Raw genomic sequence first — 27,351 nt, 5'->3', positions numbered from 1 at the left:
CAGGCCCCTGCAAAATAAATAATCTCTCTTTTTCTCTCTCGTCCTGAGGATTCGTTCTATTCCCCTCGAAATGCGGGTGCCAACTCAACACAAAAACCGGAAAGAAACCTTTGGCAATCTAAATCCCACATGGAAGAAGCCTTTGGCAGACCTCTCAGCTCAGCATAAGCACTTTCCCAATGCATCAATATCTGTTCTAAGAATTTGTACACTCAGATTTAAGGTCCTAAACCTTGACTCTTGCCGTAGATCATAGCATTGCAGCTCATGTTGGATCCGTTTAAACAATGAATCTTGTGGAGATTCATCTGCCGCTCTACTCAGACCATCATCTTGGGGCTACTCTAATAGAACCACAATATTGTCAACATGTTCCTTTCCATGTGAGTGTTTTGGGAATTCGCTATCAATTGTGCTCAAAGAGAATTCAGCTATCATTGTTGCAAGAGGGGTGAGTTGCCTATTTGTAACATGTTCTTCGAGCTCCGTTGATAGGAGAACCTCGACTACCGGTGTTGGAGGTATTTTGACATATCCCCAATTCACAACATCCTTCAAGCCTCTTAGTTTTCTTATGATGGCAAATTTAGAGGCATAGGGTGCTTGACTTTTGCCATGTTGAACCCACTATTCTAGCACCACTGTTGGAATTCCCAAGAATCAATCGACTGGCATATCTCATAGATAAGATTTTTTTATCTGGGTCATCAGATCTTCTGGAGCAGTTAGGCCGAACCTAGAGTTCTCAGCTTCTTGTAGTTGACTGATGTCGGAGCCGCTTATAGTGGGGTAAAAAGCCAAAATATCAATCCATGCTTTGTTCTCCCATGGTTTAGTGACATCCCCTCCAAAACGCACCACAGCACCAACATTGCTTCAAGAAGGATGTCCAACAATAGCCAAGGTGGTAGCACTCATAATCATTGCAAAGGGGTGCATAGCCTCACTTGCAGCCTGGTAAAAAGTCCAGATGGTATGAGATGCATTGAAGTTTCCAGACATTTCAGTCTCCTCCCAAAGAAGGCTTCATGTTTGTACCTTTCTGACCCGCTGTGAGGTATTAAATCGGGTACCACTTTTGGATATACAACCTGCTTTTGCTTTACCAATGCGGGGAAAAGCAGCATCTGTGAGGTGTGAGCATCATGTTTTGTGCTTGTTCTCTCCTTAAAGAAAAGCACCATCTCTTCAAGCTGGTACTCATCCTTGCATCCTTGCTTCCTCAGTAAATCTCTGATCTCTCTATCCTCCATAGTGACCGATCGTGCACTCTTGAAGTATTTCCAGATGCTCTTTTCTTCTGGACAGTCGGCTGCGAAGAGATTGCATATGAACTTATAGCACTGACAGATCTTCCACACTTGAAGTATTCCTAGATGCTTCTTGTGTCATATAGGCTGCCAAGAGATTGCCTATGAATTTATTGCAAAACCAACCACTATCCTTACCTCGTGTTCGGCTAATTGGCTTGTGTAGCAAACCACAATATGCTGGAATTCATAAGGGTGCCAATAATGATTGGCAAAGTGTTGTCTTGCCTGAGTGTAATTGTTGATCCCAGTCTGCCCTTGATTCTGATACAATTTTAGTCAAAACAATGCGCATAGGGTTTTATTTGTGGCCTCACTCTGTCCATTTTCTTGTGGATGATATGGAGCAGATTTTTTATATATGACCATGAATTTCTTTAGCAGGTATTCAATGAATTCATTAAGAAAATGTGTTCCTTGATCACTGACAATTTCTATTGGTAATCCGTATCTTACAAAGACATTCTCATACAAAAATTGTGTAGTGGTCCATGCATCTGCTTTTTGTATATCTTTGGTTTCAACCCATTTTGTGAGATAGTCTATAGCCACGATGATATATTGGGTATGGGTGCGATACGTAGGGGATGAAATAGGCCCCAAAAAATCAATTCCCCATTTTGAAAATGTCCGTGCTCCCATCATTGGCCGTAGTGGCATCTCATCTCTTTTCATCGGTACTTTAATGCGCTGACATACGTCACAACGCTTTACAAATTCCTCAGCATCCATGTGCAATGTAGGCCACCATATCCCCGCGGTTAAGACAATTTCTGCCATCTTATCACCTGAAAAATGGCCTCCACTTATTCCTCCATTTGCGTGTTCTAGAATCAACAGGTATTCACTTTCACTTACACAGATTCTAAGTTGATTGTCCTTTCCTCCTTTGTAGAGTTGATTTTCAATTAAATTAAAGTCTCGAGCCTCCAACTCTATAGCCCTTTATCGTGCTTTTGTTGTGTTTCTGGGAAATGTCCTTGTTGTTAAGAAATCAATGATATATTGACTCCATGCAGGTGCAATGGTTAACTGAAACATTGTCGCGTGATCCACCAGTCGTTTGGCACTACATATAATACATTTGTTAACATAAGCATGTGTGTCAGCATACATAGTTGGCCAATATACTCCTAAGTGTTTCAATATTTGGTGTGTTTGCATTGTTGAACAATGAAATGCATAGTCTTGGATGTGTGCTTCCTCAAGATAACACTCAAATTCCTCTGGATCTATACATAAGCGCAGAATTTTGTCCGAGCCTAGATGGTACAGTCATCCTGCAATCAACTGAAAGTTTTTTGTTTGGCGAAATGTTTGTTGTGTGGGTCCTTCTTCCTTTTTATCAAAGCTACCTCCAAAGGAAAGAATGCTAATAATTTTCTAAGACCATTTGGGTATCATTTCAATATTGAAAAGATAAGCATCAGGTATGTCATCATCAATTCCTTCAAGAGATTCCCCATTGTGTGGCCTTGAAAGATGATCCGCTCGTAGATGTGTTTTACCCTTTTTTACTACCATTGTGAAGTCAAACTCTAGCAAAATAATAAACCAGCGCACAATTCTCCCAATATTGCATGTTTTATTTACTAGATACAGAAGATCTTGATGATCTTTGAAGAACACAAATTTGTTTGCAAGCAGATAAAGCCAAAATTTCTTTACAGCATATATCATTCCTATTCCCTCTCTTTCAGTGGTGGTGTAGTTCTTTTCTGCACTATTTAGCTGTCGGCTCGCATAACAAACTGGGAAATCCATTGTTCCGTCTCCCAATTGAGCAAGAATACTCCCAATTGCGTATGCAGAGGCATCAATGTGAACATGGAATATCTTTTCCCAATCTGGTGCTTTAAGTACAGGTGCTGATACATGGCTTTCCTTAAGCTTTTTGAATGAAGTTTCACACTCCCCAGTCCAGTCGAAACTGACTAATAAGTGATATAGTGGTTGTGCAATGACCGCATACATATATATGAATCTTCAATAATATCCGCAGTGTCAATGAAAGATTGTACTTGTTTGGCATTTGTAGGCCAGGGCAAGTCTACTATGACTCTAATTTTGTCTAGGTCAATAGTTATGCCATTTCTTGAGACAATATGTCCTAAGATGCGGCCTTGCCTTACCAAAAAAATGCACTTTTTTGGTTTGAGACAGATTCGATATGTTTTGCACTTCTCAAATACTTGTTGTAAATGGTCAATGTGTTCTTCTCGAATAAGAGAGTGGACACAGAGATCATCCATATATATTTCTAAGAATATTTTTAGGTATTCTTCGAATGCATGAGTCATTAACCTTTGGAAGGTGGCTGGGGAATTGGTTAGGCCAAAAGGCATAACTCTATATGCATATGCCCCATTCTGTGGCAAATGCGGTTTTTGTTGATCCTCTATTGCAATTGCCAATTGGTTGTGCCCCGAAAACCCATCCAGAAATGAATAGGCTTGTTTTCCCGCTACCCTCTCAAGCACATGTTCTGTGATTGGCAAGGGATAATTTTCCCTTATTGTTGCTGCGTTTACCTTTTTGAGGTTCATACACACACGTAACTTTTCGTTCTTTTTGGCGACAACCACAATGGGTGACATCCAATCTGTATGCTCGATTTCATAGATGAATTCAGCATCCTTCAGCTTGTCAATCTCTTCTTTGATTCGTTTAGAAAATGTGTCATTATATGTGTAAGGACGTTGTTTGCTTGGTTTGACATCTGACTTTAACGGAGTTGTATGTTGGCATATCGTTGGATCAACTCCCTTGAGGTCTTTGTAAGACCATGCGAAAACATCTTTATACTTCTTGAGAAGCTGTGTTAGCATTTCTTCTTCTTCAGGCCCTAAATCAGTTGCTATATAGACAGGTTGAGGTTATTCCCCTGGTGCAGCGAGGTCAATTCGTTTTGCATTTTCCGGTTCTTCGTAAGATTTCTGGTTTATTCTTTCCCTTATTGGTGGTGTCATTATGATTTTTCTATCTTGGATGGTGAATTTTCGATAGTGGGATGGTGATAGCCGACTTTCAAAAATCAAAGAAAAAAAAGGAAAAAAAAACTTATTCCCCCCCCCCCACCCTCATTACCCCCCCCCCCCCGGCTAGGCACAAGCTTTGAGCACTCACCCTTGACCCCTCTCTCGTGCTCTCTCTGTGTGAGCCGCATGGAAACCTCCCCCCCCCCCCCCCCCCCTCTGCTCTTAAGCTTACCCTAACCACACTGGGATTACCATAATCCAAGTAGCCAACACCTATAAATTGGCACTGAGAGGTCACTATCGGGGGGGCAAGTCATGAGGAGCCAAGCATTTGGTAGAGTGTAGTGGAAAGGATTGACACTATCACCATCACGAGGAGGGGGTTTGTGTGTTGGGTTTGCCTTGGGAATTGCACCATGCGAAGGGAACCACACCCATCTCTCGACTCCAATGGTCGATGCACACACATATACATGCTCTTGGTAGTAAGTATTCACAATCATTGAGTCGTCTTAGAGAACGCACCAAGTAGGTTGCACCACCTCCTCTCCCTACCTCTCTACGACCACGGCATGCCATTTTATAAATATTGCAAAAATAATTCACCCTCACACCCCCAAGGGTTTTCATCATTTGCAAATCTCTCTGTGTGTGTGTGTGTGTGTGTGTGTGTGTGTGTGTGCGTGTGTGTGTGTGTGTGTGTGTGTGTGTGTGTGTAAGTTCGTGGTGTTCCTATCATCGTGGTTTGCATCCTAGCCGCTAAAAGTTAGGCGGTGCCCCCTGTTCACTTTACCGTGGGCAAGCTCGAGGCGCGCCATTCGGCCCCCGGCGTTTAGAGGCCGTCGGGGTTCGGGGTTCGACATTTGGTGCCCCCACGGAGGAGGGCTTTTCTAAGACCCTTCAGTTTACAATGCTAGAAGTGACGCCCACCATCAATCATGGACGAATGGCTGAAGGATTTTTCTAACTGGAGGACGGAAGAAGAGGAGACGAAGGAGGCACTAGCCGCCTTCATTGAGGTGCTACTGCCAGGCTGCAGAGTCATCAGCATTCAAGAGGTAAATTCTCCATCTCGTGTTGCTCATTCTAACTATAAATCGAAAGCATCAAGTGGGAGGTCGTTGAAGTGCCATCACTATTGTCAACCAAGGCACACTGTCAATGAGTGCCAGCAACAAAGGTAGCGAAAGGGCTGAAGTCATCTACATCGACATTCATTGCGAAGAAGTCATTCACGTCAAGGAAGGGAAGCAAACGGTGAGACCTCTTTTCCCTAAAGAAACTGCAGTCAAAATTATAACTCCAAAGTGGCCTAAAGGGGCTGCTCGAGCCAAAGGCAAGGAGAAGATAAGCCAGTCTGGAAACACATGACCCCGAAGGGGGAAGCATCTGGCCAAGCAAGTGCTTCAAGCTCAGAAAGCCGGGTTGTACCCACTTTTTCAAGGAAGAAGTCATCCAAAGCTAAGCAGCGGAAGGTCACCTACCGATTTGCACGACGCATGCGAGTGTTACTAATCCACTTCAACAATCCAGAAGAAGAAGTGGTAAGAAGATTCACGTGTCCTAGAGAAGAGTGGTTCAGCTACTGCTCTCGCTGTTTTGGAAAGCGAGTGGAGGACCTTCCTCCTCTCCCTGTACAACTTATCCTGAAGAAGCTCTCTACCACGGGAGAAACCCAGTGGATTGGGGACGAGTTGCAACTGAATGGAGTGGAATTCATGCAGCACGCCGACTACGGACATTACCTGTAATTGCTCTTAGCCAAGAGGCTGGGAGTGGTCAGATGCGTCGCCATCACCCCGTACGTGCTGAGCAACAAAGGAAAGGTAGAGCCCATGAAAGGAGACAACCTCTTGTGGATGTGCCGACTCATGAACACTAGCACGGTAAGAGTATAAGTAAGTATTCCACCCTCTGTGCATGATGGAAAACAGGCCGACGGCATTCCCGTTCAGATTCCTACAGCATATGCATGTGAATATCTATGTAGATAGGAAAGTCTTCTACCAACAGAAGATCGTATACCTGTTCGGTGCGGCGGTACAAGGAGAAATCCTCAATTCCCCGAACCCCATCATTCTCCCCATATTAGATTACCATCATTCCTTTAATGTCTCTATCTTTATCATGTTTTAACCTATCCACCCACCCCTATAAAAAGCCGCTATTAGCCGCTACTGTTAATGTAATGTTTTTAAAAAAAAGGAAAAAAAAAGGTTTTGTAATTTCCTGAGTCACCACCATGGCAAGTGTTTCTTTCCCCACGTTCAGTGAAAGAAGGGAGAGGATCTCACCACCGACTTTTTGGATAATTTCGACATTGCTTGTGTCGTCTCCAACAAAGATGACGACGTTTCACGACTTAGAATTTTTCCTCTACTGATGAAAGTAGAGGCCAAGTCCTGGTATAATGAATTTCCCCAGGCTACCAAGAATGCATGGGATGTGTTAAGGGCTGCTTTTGTAAAGAGGTTTGGTGGAGGCACAACCTCGGAGAAGCTATGGCAGCTACTAACAGAATTAAAGCAGGGAGGCTTGTTGGAGTATGCCACCTACGAGTCCAAATTTGTGGAATTATGGGAGAGATGGGTTGCCTCACTGGAGGAAGGTGAAGGAGTGCTTAATTTCCTAAAGAAGGACCGTTTCATTGCTGGTCTATGGTCATCGCTTAGAGAGAAGGTGAAGGAAAGGTTTCCTGCAACATATGAGTTGGCAGTCGAAGTAGCCCGCCTTAAAGACAAGAAGCTGTGCATGCAAGCAAGAGTAAACGAGTCAGAGGAAACAAGCTTGGCTCGACCAACCCCAGTGGTTGCAACAGCCAATCATAGAGTCCAACCGCAGGAGGCATTAGAAGAGCAGCAAGACCTGCTGAGTCACATCACCACCCAACTAGAGAGTTTATATGTGCATCTGGTGCAGCATGGGCATGCATCTGGCAGAAACCCAGAACAAGGAAGGGGACAACGAAGGCAGAACCCAGAGTACCACTGTTACAAGTGCAGGGAAGATGGCCATGGAATGTACTACTGCCCACACCCGAGGAGGCAAAATTTCAATAGAGGGGGTAGACAGAATCAGATCTCTCCACCAAGAGCAAGACCACCACCACCTAGGCAACCAGGACCAATCCCACCGGTCCAAATCCTTCGACCACCTGTACAATAGCAACCACCACCCCAACCTCTCATTGCGCCACTACCCCCACCACCTGCTATGAACCAAGCAGTGAGTGTTATTAGCTTGGAGGCTAAAGGGAAGGCGAAGGTAGAAGAATCAGCTCGAGAGAAGCACAAAGGAAAAGAGAAGGTAGAAGAAGTGGATGATATGGGAGTGAAGCGTGCAAGGCACGAGGAGGCATCTCAAAGAGAAGAGAAGATGAAAGGAAAGGCCAAGTCTAGCAAGCAAACAACTAAACCACGGCGGAAGATAGACATCGTGGACTTCTCACTAGGTGAGTATGCAAAACCCTATGACTTAGTTTAGGATGTGTTAATGTAGGGCCCGAAGATAACTTGGCCCCAATTACTCCACCTTGCACCCAGAATGAGGAGGCAATGGACGAAAATGGTAAGTACCAGGAAATCAAGACCCAGGATAGCTGGGGCTGTCTCTGGGAGGGATCTCGATGACATCCTGCCAACCATGGATGCTCACATCAAGGGGAAACGAATTTCAAACGTCTACATAGATGGTGGCGCGCAAATATGCGTCATGAGTGAAAAGATGATGCACCATCTAGGTCTAGAGGTAAGTAGGCCGGCACACTGCCGAGCCAAGATGGCAAACAATGTAAGAGTGAAATGCGTAGGCATTGTAAATGCGGTCAAAGTAAAAGCATTCAATACAGAAGTGGAGGTAGACATCTTCGTCATGCCACACAAAGGGGAGGGCTACCCCATCATTCTTGGGAGGCCTTGGCTTATGGCTATGGAAGCTAAACAAGACCGGAGCACCGGGATGATCCAGATGAAGGATGCTAAAGGGAAGTCCATATTCTACGACATGAGGACTGGAAAGCAGCGCAACCATTAGGAAAAGTTTGGACTCAAAAATGGGCCTTGTAAGAATTGTTGATGTGGCATAGCTTTCAAAAAGTGGGGATCAGTAAATTTTTTTGCAAATAAGATCCAAAATTGTCGGAAGTTGGATATTTAGAATCTACTCTTCAAATCCTATCTATTGATATATAGCATGCATGTATCGGACATTGCCTTCCTGTAGATCTAGAAAAAGGTGATTTTAGATTACCGTAACGGTAACAAAACCTGGCTGATTGAAAAAAATTGGCATAAATTTCATAGAAGTCATCCAAACTTTTCGGACCTTGGCTCTTTAGAATCCATTTTTCAAGAACTTTCCAATGATAGGTCATATCATGGGGTTCTAAGCAATATTTAGAGGGGTCTATCGGGTTGATTTCTTTTGTACAACTTTGATGATGTGGCACTCTTAAAAGGCCCAAAAATGAGTTCAAAATTTTCCTAATGATGATCTTGGAGGCTTCAGAAGACGAGTCCACCAGCGACTACTCGTCTACCTCAGGAGAAGACACGACCACCACCGACGGAAGTGACAGTAGCATCGAAGTGATGGGGGTCATTCTTAAAGACCCAAACAGATTAACACAATCTGAAACAACCTCGACAAACCAAGAGGGATCATCAAGCATGCAGTCCTTGGAGGATGCAGGTAAGCTACAAAAAATGCTCTCAAATGAGTTAACCAATGAAGAAAGAAAGGAGTATGTCTCCATGCTAGGTAACTTCACTACTTTGTTCATTGATGTCTATGATAAGATCACAGGAATTACAGTAGTACAACACCACATAAAGCTCAAGGAAGGTAGTAAACCCGTAGTACAAAATCTCAGAAGACTTGGAGTAATCCAACAAGAGGCATTGCTTAAAGAAGTGAGAAGTTTGCTACAAGCAGGTTTCATCTATCCTGCCAAAGACTCTGAATGGGTCTCCCCAGTAGTAGTCAACCAAAAAAAAATGGTAAGTGGAGAGTCTATGTGGATTATAAACCTCTCAATGCAGCCACGAAGAGGGACCACTTTCCCCTCCCATTCCAAGATGAAATACTCAATGAAGTGGTAGGTCACGAGCAATACACAGTATGCGATGGCTACTCAGGATACTTCCAGATTAGCATTGTAGAGGAGGATGTTTTTCCTACAGAGTGATGCCGTTTGGCCTCACTAACGCCCCGGCCATGTTTCAACGCTATGTGACTTTTGTTTTCCAACCCTACTTTGGAACATCAATACGGGTTTTCATAGATGATTTTTGCATTTATAGCTGACGAGCTCTTCATTTAAGCAAAGTCTATGATGGCTTGACCAGGCTGCAAACCTTGGGTGGCCAACTCAACGTGGACAAGTGTCACATTGGTGAGAGCAAATTCACTCTCCTTGGTCATGTAATTTCAACAAAAAGAATCGAGGCAGACCCTAGCAAGATTCAGGCCCTGGTATCTTTATCGTCACCCACCACCGCCAAGCAGCTGGTTTCTTTCCTTCAGAAGGTAAGATACTTAAGCAGGTTCATTCACCTGCTATCTCAATGAAGGAGTACGAGCGAAAGTGTGATGCAAGAGAGAGTGCGAGAAGAAGAGCACGACGATATAGTGAACTCGCTCTACTGTAATGCGTAGAGCATAGTGAGTTCTTATTAGGTTTTAACAAAAGAATATGTGTACATACCTAGCAGCCCGCCCTCTTACCTGGGCGACCACATTGGGCTTTATACCCCAACAACCTCCCACTTAAAGTCCAATGTGGTACTTTAAGTATGAGAGAAGCTACTATACAAGCTAATATACAAGAGATGTAGAGAAGTGATGTACTACCCTACACCTGTTGCGAAAATGTGCAAAGCTCTCTGAGGGAAGTCCTTTTGTAAGTAGATCAGCAGGATTTTCTGTGGTGTGAACTTTGACAAGGTGAAGTTGCTTATCCTCAAGCATTTCCCTGATGAAATGATACTTCACATCCACATGCTTTGTCTTTGAGTGATAAACTGGATTGCGAGCCAATTGTGTAGCACTTTGACGATCACAATATAGCACAGGCATCTCTTCTTTGATTCCCAAATCTGTTACTAGTCGATTAAGCCAAATTGATTCTTTGCATGCCTCTGATGCTGTAACATATTCAGCCTCTGTAGTAGACTGAGTAACACAATCTTGTAATCTAGAACGCCATGATACAGCTCCACCAACCAATGTAAAGACATACCCTGACGTAGACCTTCGGTTGTCTAAGTCACCTGCATAATCTGAGTCTGTAAAACCCTTTACACTTAGCTTCTGACTCCCATAGCATATACGCATACTCTTTGTAGCTTTCAGGTATCTCAATATTCCTTTCACTGCCTCCCAATGTTTCTTGCCTGGGTTTGACATGTATCGACTTACTACTCCCACTGCAAATGCAATGTCTGGGCGAGTAGCAATTATTGCATACATCAAACTACCCACCGCAGACGCATATGGAATCTTATCCATTTCAACCCGTTCTTCCTCTGACACGGGACAATCTCATTAGAAGATTTCGGAGGTCTTTTGGAGGGCCTTTTGGAAGAGAGAGGAAAATAAGCTCCTCCAATGAGAGAAGAGCCTACGTTACGTAGAAAAATAGATTGATATTAACAAAAATATAAAAGGTGTCCCTCTCCTCATTTAATAATCTAGTGGTCCTTAAAGACGATCACTCTCTTTCATTTAATGCGAGCACTTTTTTCAGAAGGTAGATGCGGTGCATTTGATACGGCTTACGTCATCACTAGAATTCAAAAAGTTACAAAACTATCAAGTGGTGGAAGATTTTGAAACTTTTGATACTGTCAATGCGTCCGGAACGCCCAAATATCCTAGAAATGAATGTCCAATTGCCTAGCTCCGACATCCAAAGAGGCAAAGAATGTCAAAAACCCCTAAAAGAACATTTTACTAACGGCGCGCGAGGGGGCATTCCAAAATTTTGGAATGCCTCATCGTGCGCCGTTAGTAAAAAGCCCCTTTTTTCCTCTTTTAGAGAGCTTTTTGAGAGGAAAATGTCAAAAAATCTCTAAAAAGGCCTCCATCTATTACATAGGTTTTTTCTTCATCATCTTAGCCTTAGAGATCATAATTTCGGGTCTATAAGAGTGAGCACGCACACCCATTGTTACAATTCTACAAAGTGCATTTTGATCACACACACACACACACACACACAGACAAATATGACATACACACAAACACACAGAGACACAAATATAACATACACACAAAGACACACACACTCACAAACACACAGACACACAAATATAATATACACACACAAACACAAAGAGCCTCTCTCTCTCTCTCTCTCTCTCTCTCTCTCTCTGTGTCTCTCTCTCTCTCTCTCTCTCTCTCTCTCTCTCTCTCTATACTATAGGCGCGCGTAGAGAGGCACAACCGGTGTGCATGTCTCTATGCGCGCCTTTAGTACTGTGCATCCACCAGTGTATGTGTTTATGTGTGTATATGTGAGTGTTATAGAGAGAGGAAGTAAGGCGGGGGAAAGAGAGAGAGAGAGAGAGAGAGAGAGAGAGAGAGAGAGAGAGAGAGAGAGAGAGAGTCTTTCTGTTACCTTATACTAACGGCGCGAGGAGGTGTTTTTTGAGGTCAAAACATGCTCCACGCGCGCCGTTAGTAATGGGAGTCTCTCACTCTCTATCTCTTTAAATATGCTAAGCTATAGAAAGGAGAGGGAGAGGGAGAGGGAGAGGGAGAGAGAGAGAGAGAGAGAGAGAGAGAGAGAGAGAGAGAGAGAGAGAGAGAGAGAGAGAGCATGGTGCAAAAGTGCAATAGAGAAACATGGGTAGGCTTTCTTGAAAGATAATTGTCCAAAAATCACTAAAAGGAGCTTTGTACTAACGGCGCGCAGAGGGGCATTCTAGCATTTTAGAATGCCTCCTCGCGCGCCTTAAGTAAAAAGCCCATTTTTGGGGTTTTTTGACATTTTTTGCCTCTCCGGATGTCGGAATGAGACAAGTAGACATTCGTTATTAGGGTATTTTAGCGTTTCGGACGCATTGGCGGTGTCAAAAGCCTCAAAATCTATCACTATTCGACAGTTTGTGACTTTTCAACTTTCAATGATGACGTAAGCTGCCTTGAATGCGCCGCACCGGCCTCCTGAAAAAGACGCTCACATTAAATAAATAGTGACCGTTTTCAAGGACGATTGGGAATATAAATCTACTTTTTAAAGTGTCTGGTTGTCCTTTTGGACGTACTCACAAGGTGCAAGTGCATTTTAAAAAAAGTTTCTAGAGAGAGAAATACAATTTCTTACAAGGCCCTCCAAATGACCTCCGAAATTTTCTAATGTGTTTGCTAAGTTTCACATATGGTAGCAATGGAACACTCAATTCCTTTCCCTTCTCCATATTGAAACGTTGCAAAACCTTGTCAATATACTCTGTTTGAGATAACCAAATCAACTTATTTGATATGTCTCTCTCAATGCGCATACCAAGTATATGACTTGCCTCACCCATGTCTTTCATGTCAAACGATTTTGCCATCTTTGACTTCAAAGCTGAAATTTCTTCCAAGCGCTTGCCAGCAATCAACATGTCATCCACATACAAAATAAGGATCAGCCACTTGCCATCCTTAACCTTCTTTGAATATAGAGAGTGATCGAACTCACTACGTTTGTAGCCTTGAGAAAGCATAAACTTGTGGAATGGTACCATGCCCTCGGTGATTGTTTTAAGCCATAAAGACTCTTTAACAACTGGCATACCAAATCTCCCTTGCCTTTCTCAACAAACCCTTCTGGCTGCTGCATGTAAATATCCACATCTAAATCACCATGCAAGAACGTTGTCTTGACATCCATTTGGTGCAGCACCAATCTAATATGGCAACCAATGTAAGAAAGCATCTCAATGTAGTCATCTTGACCACCGGAGAGAAGACTTCATCAAAGTCAATGCCTTGTTCTTGCTTAAAGCCCTTGGCAGCAAGCCTTGCTTTGTACTTTGGCTGACTATCATGAGCGGTGATCTTATACCTGTAAACCCATTTACAAGGTAGAGCCTTTTTGCCCTGTGGTAATTTAACTAGCTTCCATGTCTTGTTTTTATGCAGAGCTGTCATCTCTGACTGCATGGCCAATTGCCAATTCCCGGAGTCCTTCATTTGCAATGCTTCCTTGTAACATGAAGGCTCATTGCAATCAGTCAACATGACATAGTTCATAGATGGAACAAACCGATCAGGAGGTAGTGAGATCCGTCCCATTGTATGCAAAATAGGTGGCTCAGGCTCAGGCTCAACCACAACCTGTGGTTCCACTCTATCCTGTCCTTGCTCCTGTTGAGCCCTGACATTTTGTCTTGCACGTGCAGTTTCATCTTCTTGGAAGACAACTCTTCTAATCTCCTCAACCCTCTCTGGTTTAGAATGATATTTGGCTTCATTAAAGTGAACATCATTGCTGCGGATAACCTTTCTGGATTCGGGATCCCAAAGTCTGTACCCCATCTCACCAGAATTACCATAGCCTAGAAAGATGCACTTTCTACTCTTTGGCTCAAGTTTGTTCCTAAATTCCTTTGGAACATGAGTATATGCCTCACAGCCAAAGACTTTGAGATGCTTGTATGAGGGCATTTTGCCTGAACATACCATCTCTGGCACTGAATCCTTCTTCAAAACCTTGCTAGGAGATCTATTTATAAGATGAACAGCTGTTGATATAGCTTCAACCCAAAACCCATTTGGCAGTTGTGCATTAGACAACATACTTCTGACCTTCTCTTGTATGGTCCTATTCATCCTCTCAGCAACACCATTTTGAGGAGGATTGTAAGGAGCAGTAAGTTCATGTTTTATACCTTTTGACTCACAAAAGTCCTGAAAGGCCTTTGAAACATACTCTCCACCATTGTCAGTGCGTAAGCATTTAAGCTTCTCCACAAGTGTCACAAACGTTTTGAAAACACTAAATGCTTCATCCTTGTGCTTGAGAAAGTAAACCCATACTTTCCTCGAGTAATCATCTATAACTGTCATAAAGTAAGAAGCTCCCCCTAGAGATAGGTTAGGCATAGGTCCACACAAATCACTATGAACAAGTGCTAACTGTGTATCTCTTCTACTGCTTCTATGCTTATGTGGCTGCTGTGTTTGCTTACCATATAGACAATGTTCACAGAATTCAAAATCATTAAATGGAAAACCAGGCAAATAACCAGAACGAGACAAGATTTCCATTCCCTTCTTGAACATATGTCCTAACCGGCTATGCCACAAAAAAGCGTTCGGCTGCTCGGCTATATTGATTACATTTTTAGAGACATTTGATACATAAATCATGTAAAGTCCTCCAGACTTTACTCCATGTGCTACTGTCATAGAACCCTTGGATATCTTCCACATGTTCTGTCCAAAAGTGGTGACGTAGCCAGCATCATCAAGTAAACCTATGCTGATCAAGCTCTTTGTAATTGCGGGAACATGTCTCACATTCTTGAGCGTGAAAGAAGAGCCATTCTGAAACTTCAATTGAACATCTCCAACACCTAAGATCTCACATGCCTGCCCATTGCCTAGCCGAACATGATATTTAGTGGTCACATAAGAGGTAAACCACTCCTTGTTTGGAGAAACATGAAGTGATGCCCCTGAGTCTATAATCCAGTCACTCATTGCATTTCCATCAGATGTTGTAAGAAGAGCTGAGTCCATTGTATTCTTCAAGAAGTAGATGTCTCTTGACACTAGACTGTCATCCTCTGCAACAGTGTTTGTCACATTTATTTCTTGAATCTTCACTGAGGACTTGTTCTTATCACCATGGTCTTCAACTTTCTCTTTGCCTTTTTCTGATTTCCATTCTCTGCAGTCTCTTTTCATGTGACCCTTCTTGCCACAATGGTAGCATTCTATGTCACTCTTGCCTTTAGCATTGCGGGACTTGCTACGAGACTGATTCCTCTTTCCACCTTTGTAATTTTCTTTCGTCCTTCCCCTGACAACTAAGGCTGTTCCTTTGCCTTTGTCCATTGTCTTTCTGTTGGTTTCTTCAGTAAGCAGACTGCCTTCTACACCTGCTATGGTCAAACCATGCGGAGGTGCAGAATTACTCAAAGCGGTGCGAAAAGTGTCCCAACTTTTCGGCAATGTGATCAACAGGAACATAGCTCTAACAGGTTCATCAAACTTGACACCTTGAGCTGACAACTGCTGACTGTAGATGGTGTTGAATTCATTCAGATGATTGGACATAGGTGTCCCTTCTTTCATCTTCAAGTCAACAAGCTTCTTAAGCCAGTATACCTATGAAGCTGCACTCTGCTTCTCATAAAGATTACTCAGCTTTGTCCATGCTTCATAAGCCGACATCTCGTCTGCTACATTGAAGTAAACGCTTTCTGCCAAAGTCAGCATAATGGTAGCAAGTGGCAATTCATCCATTTTGCTCCATTCATCTTCATCCATATCTTCTGGTTTTATCCCCTTGAGCTTTATAGGTTTTATCTGCTTCTTTTGTACCAACACGTGCCAAATCTGCTTCTTCCACAATGGGAAATTGGTTCCATCCAGCTTCTTGATATTGTAAAGAGCAGTGTCCTGTGATCCAGCCATAGCTACGCTTCACAATAGTTTACTTTCCCGGGAAAAATCCGGCAGAGTTTTCCCTATAAACTGACCTCTGAACCAATATCAACCTGTCAAATGAACCAAGAAAGCTTCAGATTCTGCAGAAATTTTGGCAGAGTCTCCTTTGTAAAATGGCTCTGGTGTACTCAAAAAACAGACCAAAATTAACTCAAAAAACCACTATCTCTCTAACACTGTAAGTTGTGGGTAAACCTGTCCTGCACCTGTACTGTCTCTCACTATCCTGTCACTGTCCTGTAAGCATAGACTGCGACAATGCCTCAACGGCAGTTAAAGCAAAGATGCAATCCCAACTATCTAACTCACAGTCAATACATCCTAGCTGCCTATCTAAGGGTGCTCGAGGGATCGATCCAAGACCTGTATCACCGAAAGGATCTCAACATTCGAGATTCCCCCAGCTCAATAAAACCTCACTCGACCCTCAACAAAGGCTACAGTAAATCTGACAGTACATAGACTTCCCACAAAGTCATACATCCACAAATTTCCCATTGTATGCTATAACCGTTGCGGCGGTTGTTTGCTACGTGACTCACATCCAGCAAACCCTCAATGTCAGGATGAAATCTGGAATATCAAGCAGGAAACACAAGCTACCTGATGAACTAGTGGATGTCGCCTACAGTCTGTGTGTAGGTGCGCCCGTGTCGTATGTGACACGCCTCCAAGAACTGTGGGCCGTTGTCAGGAGTGTTTTGGAGCAAGGGATTACACATATGTACATATACATGCATGGTGCATCAAATAAAGAATTTCCCATTTTTCAGAGCCAGGTGGTTACGTGGGGCCCACATGTGTACAGGTAGGACAAGGTGTACATAGTGCATCGATTTTCACTATTACCAATACCACTGTGTTTTTTCTACAATAAGGAGGAGTTGGTAGCGCGTAAAACTTCTCGAGGAAGCTATCCGCGGGCCGAAGACATGAGGTAAGCAGGTGCGTCAGATGGAATCGAGTGGCGTCAGGAGGTCGAACGGGTCAATACTTGCACGCGGAGAAGTATGGACACGACATGGGTGTTTTCTTGTGATACTTATGCAGAAAGTTCATCATGAGGACCACTTTTTGGGGCCACTTCACGTGGTTGCGGGATGCATTATTTGGAAAAACTGAGTGCCAGGTGTGCGGATGATGCAAAAAGGTGACAACTATGCACTGCGAGGTCAGTTTTTGGCCTGCTCGGGGTCCGTTTGAGGTCATCTAAAAGGCCACGGGTGCCCAACTAATAAAGCAAAGTGTGGGAACTGAAAAAACTGAGAGAAGACCAGAAAAAACATAGAGAAGAGAGGAGGAACAGCTGCAAGTGTGTTTTTGTTGTTTTTGGAGCATTTTTTGGCCCTAAACTACTCATCCGAGGTCGAATCTGAGCACTGTGACATTGTAGGGTGGGGTTTTTGGGCATTCCGGACGCAATGGTGCTGTCCATTTTGCCAAATTTCTCACAGGTTTTCTGTTGTTTTTTTGTGTAATCTTCTCCGGTGAGTGAAGCCTCTGCTTAGCTTTGGGGTTGTATCTGGTGTATTTCTTCAATACAATGTAAACTATTTGCCCGATTGGTGTTGGGCTGAGCTTCATTGAGTCTAAACAACAGCAATTTGGCTCCTTTGAGCTGAATTGAGAGTGTGTGTGTGAGTGTGTATGTGTGAGTGCTGAGTGGGCAAGTGGGAAATCTCTCTCTTCTCACTCCATCTGTGTGTTTACTGTCTCGGCAAGGCTGGTTGTGTAAGCCGAGTGGTGCCCCATAATGTGTGTGTGTATCATCCCAAGAGTGTGTGTCGGGTCATTATAGATACATTGTGTGTGTTTTCATTCCGCTCACATTCTTTTGGCGCCCCCACGGAGGATCTTCTTCGAGTACCTTCTGCTTCGAGCTTCGAGCTTCGAGATTCGGGGCTACAGATTACAGGTTACAGGGACAGATACAGGTACAGGTGATTCACTTAGGTACAGGTAGCTGGAGTACAGTGATATACTAGCAGTGATGTCACTTGCAGTTGTTGTGGGTATGCATCACTTGGCGCATATTTGAGCGCATTGTCTGTTGGATTGTACGTTACTTGTGGAAACTGCCATTGTACGCATTTGTGGAGCCATACTTGGTTGTATTTTGCAGTCCCAGCCATTTCTGAGACATGGTCTGGAAGATAGTCATTTCTGAGACTTGACTATACGCGATTTGCATTAGCCTTCGTGTGAGGTTCAATAGCGTGAGGTTTTTATTGAGCTGGGAGATTCTCAAATGTGGAGATCCTTTCGGTGATACAGGTAGCTGGAGCATCCTTTTTGTGACCTCACCATAGGCTATGTACTAGTGAGTCCTACTTGATGCTTGGGTTCTATTGTTGACAGTTTATGCATACGTATACAGTCTATATTTTGGGTTCCTACTGCTCTATTTCTGGGGAAACTCTGCCAAAATTTTTCCAAGTTATGATGGCTGGTTTTTTGGTCTTTTGAGCCATTTATGCTGTTATGCTGCTGAAATTCTGGCAAAATCAGAGGTTAAGTCAAGTGTGCCTTCTTGGGAGCTTCATGGTTGGCTTTAATGGATGATCAAAATGGCCCTCAATTCACTCCATTTCATTTAACTCAAAGAATCCAGATAAATGTTCATGTGTTCAGGAAGATTTTTTTCCAGCAGCGCATAGTCTTTATGTTCGGGCCAAGAAGATTACCAGAGATCTTGGAATGTCCTTTGCCTGTTGTAATTCCGATGATCAACTATGAAAACTCATTTGATGTGCATGTGTTTGTCCTTATCTAAAGTTGAGCTCCATTGAAGTTTCTGGGGATTGGGTAGTCAAAAGTTTTGGGTTCTTGCACGTGTGTTCAAAGGGGTTCTCAAAGCATTGTAACTTGGGTAGCCATGAATTTCTCTTATCCGGAGTTTCATGGAAGAAGTGATGAAGATGTGGAAGATTTTTTGGAAAAGATGGAGGTTGCCTGCATTGGCAACCAGATTCATGACCCTGCGCAGATGTTACGTCTTCTCCAAATTTGTTTGAAGAGTGATGCACGAGTCTGGTCCAAAACATTTGAAGAGGAGTTGCGTGTGGCTAATCCACCTGTAAGATTGAGTTGGGACAATCTAAGGCATGGATTGCAAGTGGAGTTTGTGAAGATAGAAGATCCTGACAAAGTCTGGCAAGAAGTACAGGCTTTAGTGCAAAAGGAAGGTGAGCCAGTAGATGCGTGCATACGTAAGTTCTCATTGGCATGGGAGCGGATGTGCAAGGCCTTAGCACCACAGGTACCCCCGCCTGACATGATGAAGAAGGACAGGTTCTTGGCTGGTCTTTGGGAGAATATACATTGGAGAGTGGAGCTAAAGAAGCCTAGGACATATGAAGATGCACTAGAGGTAGCAAGGAACAAAGAGTGGAAGTTGAGGAAAATGAGCCAGTTAGGGGTGGAGTCTTCGCCCATGAGGTCTGAATTTCAGGCTATAAAGTCTTTACAAGGTCGCATGTCAGGGGTTCATCATGAACCAGTGGTTCCTGTTACTACTCAGGTTATGCCAGCAGTGGTCACTACATCGGTGCAAGATGATGGGCTAAGGCAAGACATGAGGCAAGTGGTAGATTTGATGAAGAATCTCAGCCTAAACATGCTAGGTCAAGTGGGAAATAATCGAGGTCGAGGGAGGTTTGCAAATCAGCCAGGAGGTGAAGAAAGGCTTAGGAATGGTGTTGGACAAAGCAATGGTAGGTTTTGGAGGCAGACGCCCACATGTTATAATTGTGGAGAGTTGGGTCACATCAGCCCGCAATGTGATAAGCCACCAAGGATGGGGGGAGACATGTATCCATTGCCAAGACAGGTGTTAACTAGGTCAAATGATTATGGCATCGAAATTAAGGGAGATGAAGGAACCAGTGGATTAACCCAAGAGGAAAAGGGAAAGACAAAAGTGCTAAGTGTAGTCACCTTGGAGAAGGCATCAAAGCTAGAGGATACATTAGTGATGCCTATTGGGAAGAGGACCACAGAGGATAAAGAAGGAAGAAGTGCCCCAGGTCCTAGTAAGAAGAAAGGAAAGAGCCATGAAGGCGAGGATGTCAAGGCCAAGAGGAAAAGGAGAGCTCGTCGAAAGTTTCATGTTTCAGATTTTCCACTAGGGGGTGGGAAATTAAGCTATGACTTGAAGGAGGATCTGACAAGCAGGAAGGCAGATGTTACTTTTGGGCAGCTTATAGAGATGGTGCCTAAGCTAAAGCGATAGTGGAAGAGGATGGTTAACCCAATGGAGAAAGAGCCAGAGAGAGGTTCAGTAAAGGTGTTGGCAATGGATGAGCTACCAGACATTTGTCCAATAGTAGATGTGTGGCATAAAAGGAAAAATTTGGGACAAGGTTGTGTGGATGGCGGAGCCCAAATATGCGTCATAACACACTCATACGTTGAGAAGATCGGTCTCACAGTGGCTGGGGTGTCAGGTTTCCGGATTAGATTGGAAAACCATCAAAAAGTAAAATGCTTGGGTGTTGTAAAGATCTTAGAAGTGGAGGCATATGATGCAAAGGCAGTGGTTGATTTTCATGTGATGCTAGTAGGGTTGGGAGCATATCCTATTATACTGGGCAGACCATGGTTACGTGCAGTGGGAGCTGTTCAAGATTGGCGACATGGTACGATTAGCCTCTATGGAAAGACAGGTACCAAGAAGCTTTATAATATGGACACAAGAAACGATTAGAGGAGCTTTATGAAGATGAGGATGAGTCTAGTGATGAAGACTCTTCCATGGTGACAGATGAGGACAGTGATAGCACTACCAACAGTGATGAGGATGCTGATGTTGCATTTCTTTTGATGGACAAAGAAATCTTGGAGTTTGGTTTAGTTGCATTTGCGAATGAGGTTGAAGATGAAAGTGAAGGGCCTTATGAAGTGATTGAAGGGCTGATGCAAACCAAGGTTGAGTTGTCAAAGAAGCAGGAATTGATGACACAAATGATCAGTGGAGACCTCTCAGCTATGGAGAAGGATATATATTTGCACATGCTGGCTAGTTTTCCTGATTTGTTCATTACTTCATATGAAGAGATCAGAGGGTTCAAGGGCAAAGAGATGCATATAGAGCTGAAAGAAGGTGCTAAGCCAGTGCGGCAAAGGCTAAGAAGGATGGGTCAAGAGCAAATGGAAGCCTTGCGAGAAGAGGTGGACAAGTTATTGAAGGCAAGGTTCATAGTCCCTGTGGAGACCACAGAATGGGTGAGTCCAGTTGTAGTCAGTCCAAAGAAGGATGGGAAGTGGAGAATTTGTGTAGATTTTAAACCCTTAAACGCAGCCACTAAGAAGAACCCATATCCTCTTCTATTCATCGATCAAATCTTGGATTCAGTGGCAGGTTATGAGAGGTACAGTGTGTGCGATGGTTTTTCAGGCTATTTTCAATTGAAGATGGCTCTTAAAGACCGCACAAAGACCACTTTTATTACGCCATGGGGCTGCTATTGCTACACAGTATTGCCATTCGGGTTGTCAAATGGACCTTCCTTCTATCAAGAGAGAGAAAATTGGGTGTTGGAACCATTCATTGGTAGTTGTGTTAAAGCTTTTATGGATGACTTCTGTGTCTATAGCAGTAGGGCTGATCACCATGAGAAGCTGCAGATGGTATCGGATATGATGAATGTGGAGGACAACTAAATCCAAAGAAATGTCATCTAGCACAGCCAAGGGTGAAGTTATTGGGCCACACGGTGTCAGAAAATGGCATTGAGGCTGATCCAGACAAGGTTAAGTCTATTATTCTTCTTCCATCACCTACGAGTACAAAGAAATTGGCAACCTTTATACACAAAGTGAAGTACATGGCAAGGTTTATTCCATTGTCTTCTCAGATTCTTTATCCATTACAACAAGTGGCAAAGCATGATCCATTGCTATGGGATGACAAGTGTGAAGAAGTGTTTCAAGAGGTGAAAGAGGTGTTAGGGGGGTTGCCAGCCATGCAGGCTCCTGATTGGGATCAAGTGTTTTATGTAAATCCATCAGTAGGGGATGATGCCATTGGAGCCATGCTATTGCAAAAGGGGAAGGGAAGCCATTATATGAGGCCAGTGTATTGTGCAAGCCGAGTGAAGTTGGTAGCGGAGAGAAAGTTCTCGGAAGTAGAGCTAGTGATGGCTAGTGTAATATTTGCTTGTCGACGATTTCGTCATTACTTGCTACCACGACCTTTTGTTTTCTTGACGAGTTATGTCTTTTTGCCACAGTTAATTAATGGCACTAACATGTCAAATGTGGTGAAGAAATGGGTAATTGAGTTGCAAGAGTTTGAGTTCTCTTTTCTAGTGGAAGATAGTACAAGGGCTACCCTAGCTGATTTGTTGACCTACAAGGAGAATCCCCTTATTGTTAAGGAAGAGGTGGTGAGAAAGGTAGTTGAAGAAGTGCCACAGATCAGCAATTCACATGTGTTGTTCTTTGATGGTTCATACAAAAAGAGCCATGATGCAGCTTCAAGGGGTATAGCACTTTATGATCCAAAGGGGAAGCTAGTATGCAAGAGAGGGTTCAAATTGGACGCTCATAGTAACAATGAGGCTGAATATGCTACTCTGGAAGCCGGATTACACATTTGTTTGAAGCATGGGGTTCGAAAGTTGAGCATAAAAGGTGATGCCTTGTTAGTGGTGAAGCAAGCAAGTGCTGGGTGTGTGGAAGAGCAAGAACACCTCATTGAAGGAAATGTGCTTCAGAATTAAAGGCCTGTTAAAAAAGTTCGAAGCATGGATCATCAGACACATTGAACGTGCTCTAAATGGAGAGGAACATGAAGCAGCTCAAGGCATGATTGGGGAGCTATTTGTGTTGAGGACCAACTTACCTCTTTACCATGGTCGGGAAAGTTTGGCTCAAGAAGAGGAGTTTTTGCTAACAGGAATCGTTCCAAAGGAGATTCAGAAGTCTAAGAAGTATGGCTTTGTGCGTAGAGCATATAGGTACAAATTGATTGGTGATGTGTTATACATGAAAGGGGCTGATCTCGTGTTGAGACGTGTACCTTGGCGGGAGGAGCTTTACAGAGTGTTGGAAGAGAATCATTAAGGCGCATGTGGTGGCAATTTTGCTCTAAAGATCACCTTGCATAAGATTTTGCAAGAGGGGTATGTATGGCCTAGTTTGCACAAGGATGTTCACCATTGGTGTAGGTCTTGCAATAGGTGTCAAGCATTTGGGAAGAGAGTGTTGAAGCCAGAGCTACGAAAAACCATTATGGCGTTTGATGTGTTTGAAAAGTGGGGGATTGATGCAATAGGCCCGTTACCTATCACAAGCAGGGGCAAAAGCTATATCTTGACGACAGTGGACTATCTCTCTAGATGGGCAGAGGCTATAGCAGTAAAACAGATCACTGCAAAGGATGTGGCAAAATTTTTGTATGATGAAATATGTTGCAAGTTTGGGGTGCCATTAGAGCTACTTTCAGATAAGGGGCCAGGATTTAGAGCTAAACTGCTAGACTTCTTATGCACAAAGATGAATATTAGGCACCATCATACCACTCCTTATCACCCGCAGTGTAATGGCTTAAATGAAAGATTCAATGGTGAGTTGGTACAAATTCTTTCTAAAGTGACAGAGCACCAAGGAAAGAATTGGGATTTGGAATTGCCTAGTGCATTATGGGCTTACCGTACTTCGGTGAAGACAGGTACAGGGTTTACTCCATTTCATTTGGTGTATGGAAAGGAAGCACTATTGCCTGTGGAGGTAGAGTTGCCAGCGGTCAAGATGTTAGAGAAGTTGCTTGGGCCGCCTAGTGATGCATTCAAAGAGAGGCTCTTGCAGTTACAAGAGGTTCAGTTGGATAGGATGAGCGCATTGGCGCATTATGGGAAGATGCAGGATAAGGCTTTGGAAAAGATAAATGAAAAGGTCAAAAGTAAGGGTATCATGAAACATGACTTGGTTTTGCGCTACAACAGTAAGCTGGACAACACCTTCCAAAAGAAGTTTCAAATTAAGTGGGAAGGCCCTTTCAAGGTAGTGGAGTGTTTTCCAAATGGCACATATCAGCTGGCTAACCTGGATGGTGTTCTACATAAGTCAAGGGTAAATGGATTGCGTCTTAAATTGTATCATGCTAGATTGATGATGGTGGAGCAAGATGAGCTGTCTGTGGATCAAGCAGTGTTGGTGAGCGATGAGGAGACCTGTGATGCGGCGAGTCTCATATCTCTCTTTGCTGCTGCTGATCATGAATGATCTAGCAGGCTAGGGGATGGGCAAATTATGTCAGGAGTTTTTTGGAGCAAGGGATTGCTCATATGTACATATACATGCATGGTGCATCAAATAAAGGATTGCCCATTTTTCAGAGCCAGGTGGTTACGTGGGGCCCACATGTGTACATGTAGGACAGGGTGTACATAGTGCATCGATTTTCACTATTACCAGTACCACTGTGTAATAAGGAGGATTTGGTAGCACGTAAAACTTCTCTAGGAAACTATCCGCGGGCCGACGACATGAGGTAAGCATGTGCGTCAGATGGCATCGAGTGGCGTCAGGAGGTCGAACGGGGTCAATACTTGCACGAGGAGAAGTATGGACACAACGTGGGTGTTTTCTTGTGATACTTATGCAGAAAGGTCATCATGAGGACCACTTTTTGGGGCCACTTCACGTGGTTGCGGGATGCATTATTTGGAAAAACTGAGTGCCAGGTGTGCAGATGATGCAAAAAGGTGACAACTATGCACTGCGAGGTCAGTTTTTGGCCTGTTCAGGGTCCGTTTGAGGTCATCTAAAAGGCCACGGGTGCCCAAATAATAAAGAAAAGTGTGGGAACTGAAAAAACTGAGAGAATACCAGAAAAAACGTGGAGAAGAGAGGAGGAACAGCCGCAAGTGTGTTTTTGTTGTTTTTGGAGCATTTTTTTGCCCTAAACTGCTCATCCGAGGTCGGATTTGAGCACTGTGACATTGAAGGGTGGGGTTTTTGGGAGTTCCGGATGCAATGGCGCTGTCCATTTTGCCAAATTTCTCACAGATTTTCTGCTGTTTTTCTGTGTAATCTTCTCCGGTGAGTGAAGCCTCTGCTTAACTTTGTGGTTGTATCTGGTGTATTTCCCTCAATACTGTGTAAACTATTTGCTCCATTGGTGTTGGGCTGAGCTTCATTGAGTCTAAACAACAGCAATTTGGCTCCTTTGAGCTGAATTGAAAGTGTGTGTGTGAGTGTGTATGTGTGAGTGTTGAGTGGGCAAGTGGGAAATCTCTCTCTTCTCACTCCGTCTGTGTGTTTACTGTCTCAGCCAGGCTGGTTGTGTAAGCCGAGTGGTGCCCCATAATGTGTGTGTGTATCATCCCAAGAGTGTGTGTCGGGTCATTATAGAGGCGTTGTGTGTGTTTTCATCCCGCTCACACCGTGCTTCGTTGTGTAGACAGCCACAAATCAGCACTCTAGAAGTGTAGATATCCTCAGCACTTGCAGTCGTAGGCCGAAACCCCAAATTTGCAGAGTCGGATCTGCACCCGCCAAGACCACGTAGTCAAAAATGGCCTGCGCAGAGCTTTGTCGAAGCCAAACGGTGGCCAAGATGACCTCAGAATGAAATTCTGAGAACACCGAGCCCTTCGGGCTCGACCACAGGATTTGGGGCCGTGTCTTCGCCTGTCAAATCTCACTCCAATCTGAGCAGGTGACTCTGGCTACCTGCAAATGCTGCCCTGAGCCTCGATCTGAGCTCTGATACCAGTTGAAGGAGCACGAGCGGAAGTGCGACGCGAGAGAGAGTGCGAGAATAAGAGCACGACGATATGGTGAACTCGCTCTACTGTAATGTGTAGAGCATAGTGAGTTCTTATTAGGTTTTATCAAAAGAGTATGTGTACATACCTGGCGGCCCGCCCACTTACCTGGGCGACCACATTGGGCTTTATACCCCAACACTCAAGTGGTCCTTCCCCTACAACAACTCACCCAGAGCGATGTCTTCTCATGAAGTGAAGAGAACGAGCAGCAGTTTACTGAGGTGAAACAAATCCTAGCTAAGCTTCCCACTATTTCACCTCCTAAGTGGGACGAGCCATTTTATGTGAACCCTAGTGTGGAAAGTGATACACTCAGAGCAGTGTTAATGCAAAAGGACCCCAAAACTTCTTTCATGCGCCCTATTTACTTCTCTAGTCGTGTCATGACCCCGTCAGAAAAAGGATTTACCGAAGTAGAACACATGGTTTTGGCACTAATGTTTGCTACCACAAAGTTCCGCTCCTATCTCCTGCCTAGAACCTTTGTAATCCTGACAATGGAGCAGGTTTTCTCATATGTAATGCAACACATGGATGTCTCATCTAGGATCTCAAAGTGGTTAATTATACTACAAGAGTTTGACTACACCATGCAAGTAGAAAAATCCACCAGGGCTAGTTTAGCAGGAATTCTCACTCATCGCCATAATGAGAAGAAGCTCAAGGTCAACACGGAAGCAAAGGAAGAAACACCAACGATAGAAAGTCCTAGGCTAGAGAGATCTCACTCTCTTTTCTTTGACGGAGCATACAAGAGAACAATGGATCAGTCTGCAGCAGGCATGGTCATTTTCAATGAACGGCAAGAAAGAGTATTCTCCATGGGGCAGTTATTACACTCCCACTCCAACAATGAAGCAGAATATGAAGCCCTAATTCTTGGGTTGGAACAATGTATTTCACAAAGAATTCAGCGCCTGAATGTGTTCGGCGACGCTTTGCTTGTGATAAGGTAGATAAATGGCACCTGGGATTGTAAAAATCAGGTTTTACTTGGTCAACTTCGCCAAGTTAAGGACCTTCTAAAGAGGTTTGAAGCAGTGAAACTATTCCATGTCCCCAGAGCAGAAAATCAAGAGGCAGATGCGCTAGCTAAAGAAAGAATACAAGACGTTCCCGTAGGGGCGATCAAATTAAAACTACCCCTCTTCCAAGGTAGTGATGCTATGCCTGATGTCATCAGTTTTCTAGATACAGGAGAATGTCCAGCAGGACACACCAAAGGCCAAAAACAATGGTGGCTGGTAAGGAAGGCTACTAGGTACCGCCTTATAGACAACCACGTGTATTGTAAGGGCAAAGATCAAATTCTCAGGCGGGTGCCAACCTCCAGTGAAATCACAGAGGTAATTTCAAGTTGCCATGACGGCGTCTGCGGCGGTCATTTTGCTCTAGATATCACCAGTAGGAAGATTCTACAGGCAGGATACTTTTGGCCTAGTTTGAACAGGGATGTACACCATTGGTGTAAAACATGCAAGGATTGTCAAGTGGCCAGTGATCGCACGTTAACCTACGAGCCACAAACCCCTATCATGTCATATGGTCCTTTTGAGAAATGGGGAATAGATGCAATCGGTCCTTTACCAAGGGCCCAATCAGGTAAACTGTACATTATAGTGG

The 27,351-nt window shown here is 43.8% G+C and overlaps 1 pseudogene; it reads right to left on the bottom strand.

The window, feature by feature from the left end:
• Positions 1-84: 84 nt before the first annotated feature.
• Positions 85-27,351, bottom strand: part of LOC147427893 (uncharacterized) — a 32,036-nt pseudogene continuing 4,769 nt past the window's right edge.

Source organism: Adiantum capillus-veneris, chromosome 23 (genome assembly GCF_014529385.1).
Source record: "Adiantum capillus-veneris isolate H3 chromosome 23, ASM1452938v2, whole genome shotgun sequence".
In the NCBI taxonomy this organism is placed as follows: Eukaryota; Viridiplantae; Streptophyta; class Polypodiopsida; order Polypodiales; family Pteridaceae; genus Adiantum; species Adiantum capillus-veneris.
The sequence above is the reverse complement of the archived record's forward strand: the minus strand, read 5'-3'. Positions and strand labels throughout refer to the sequence as shown.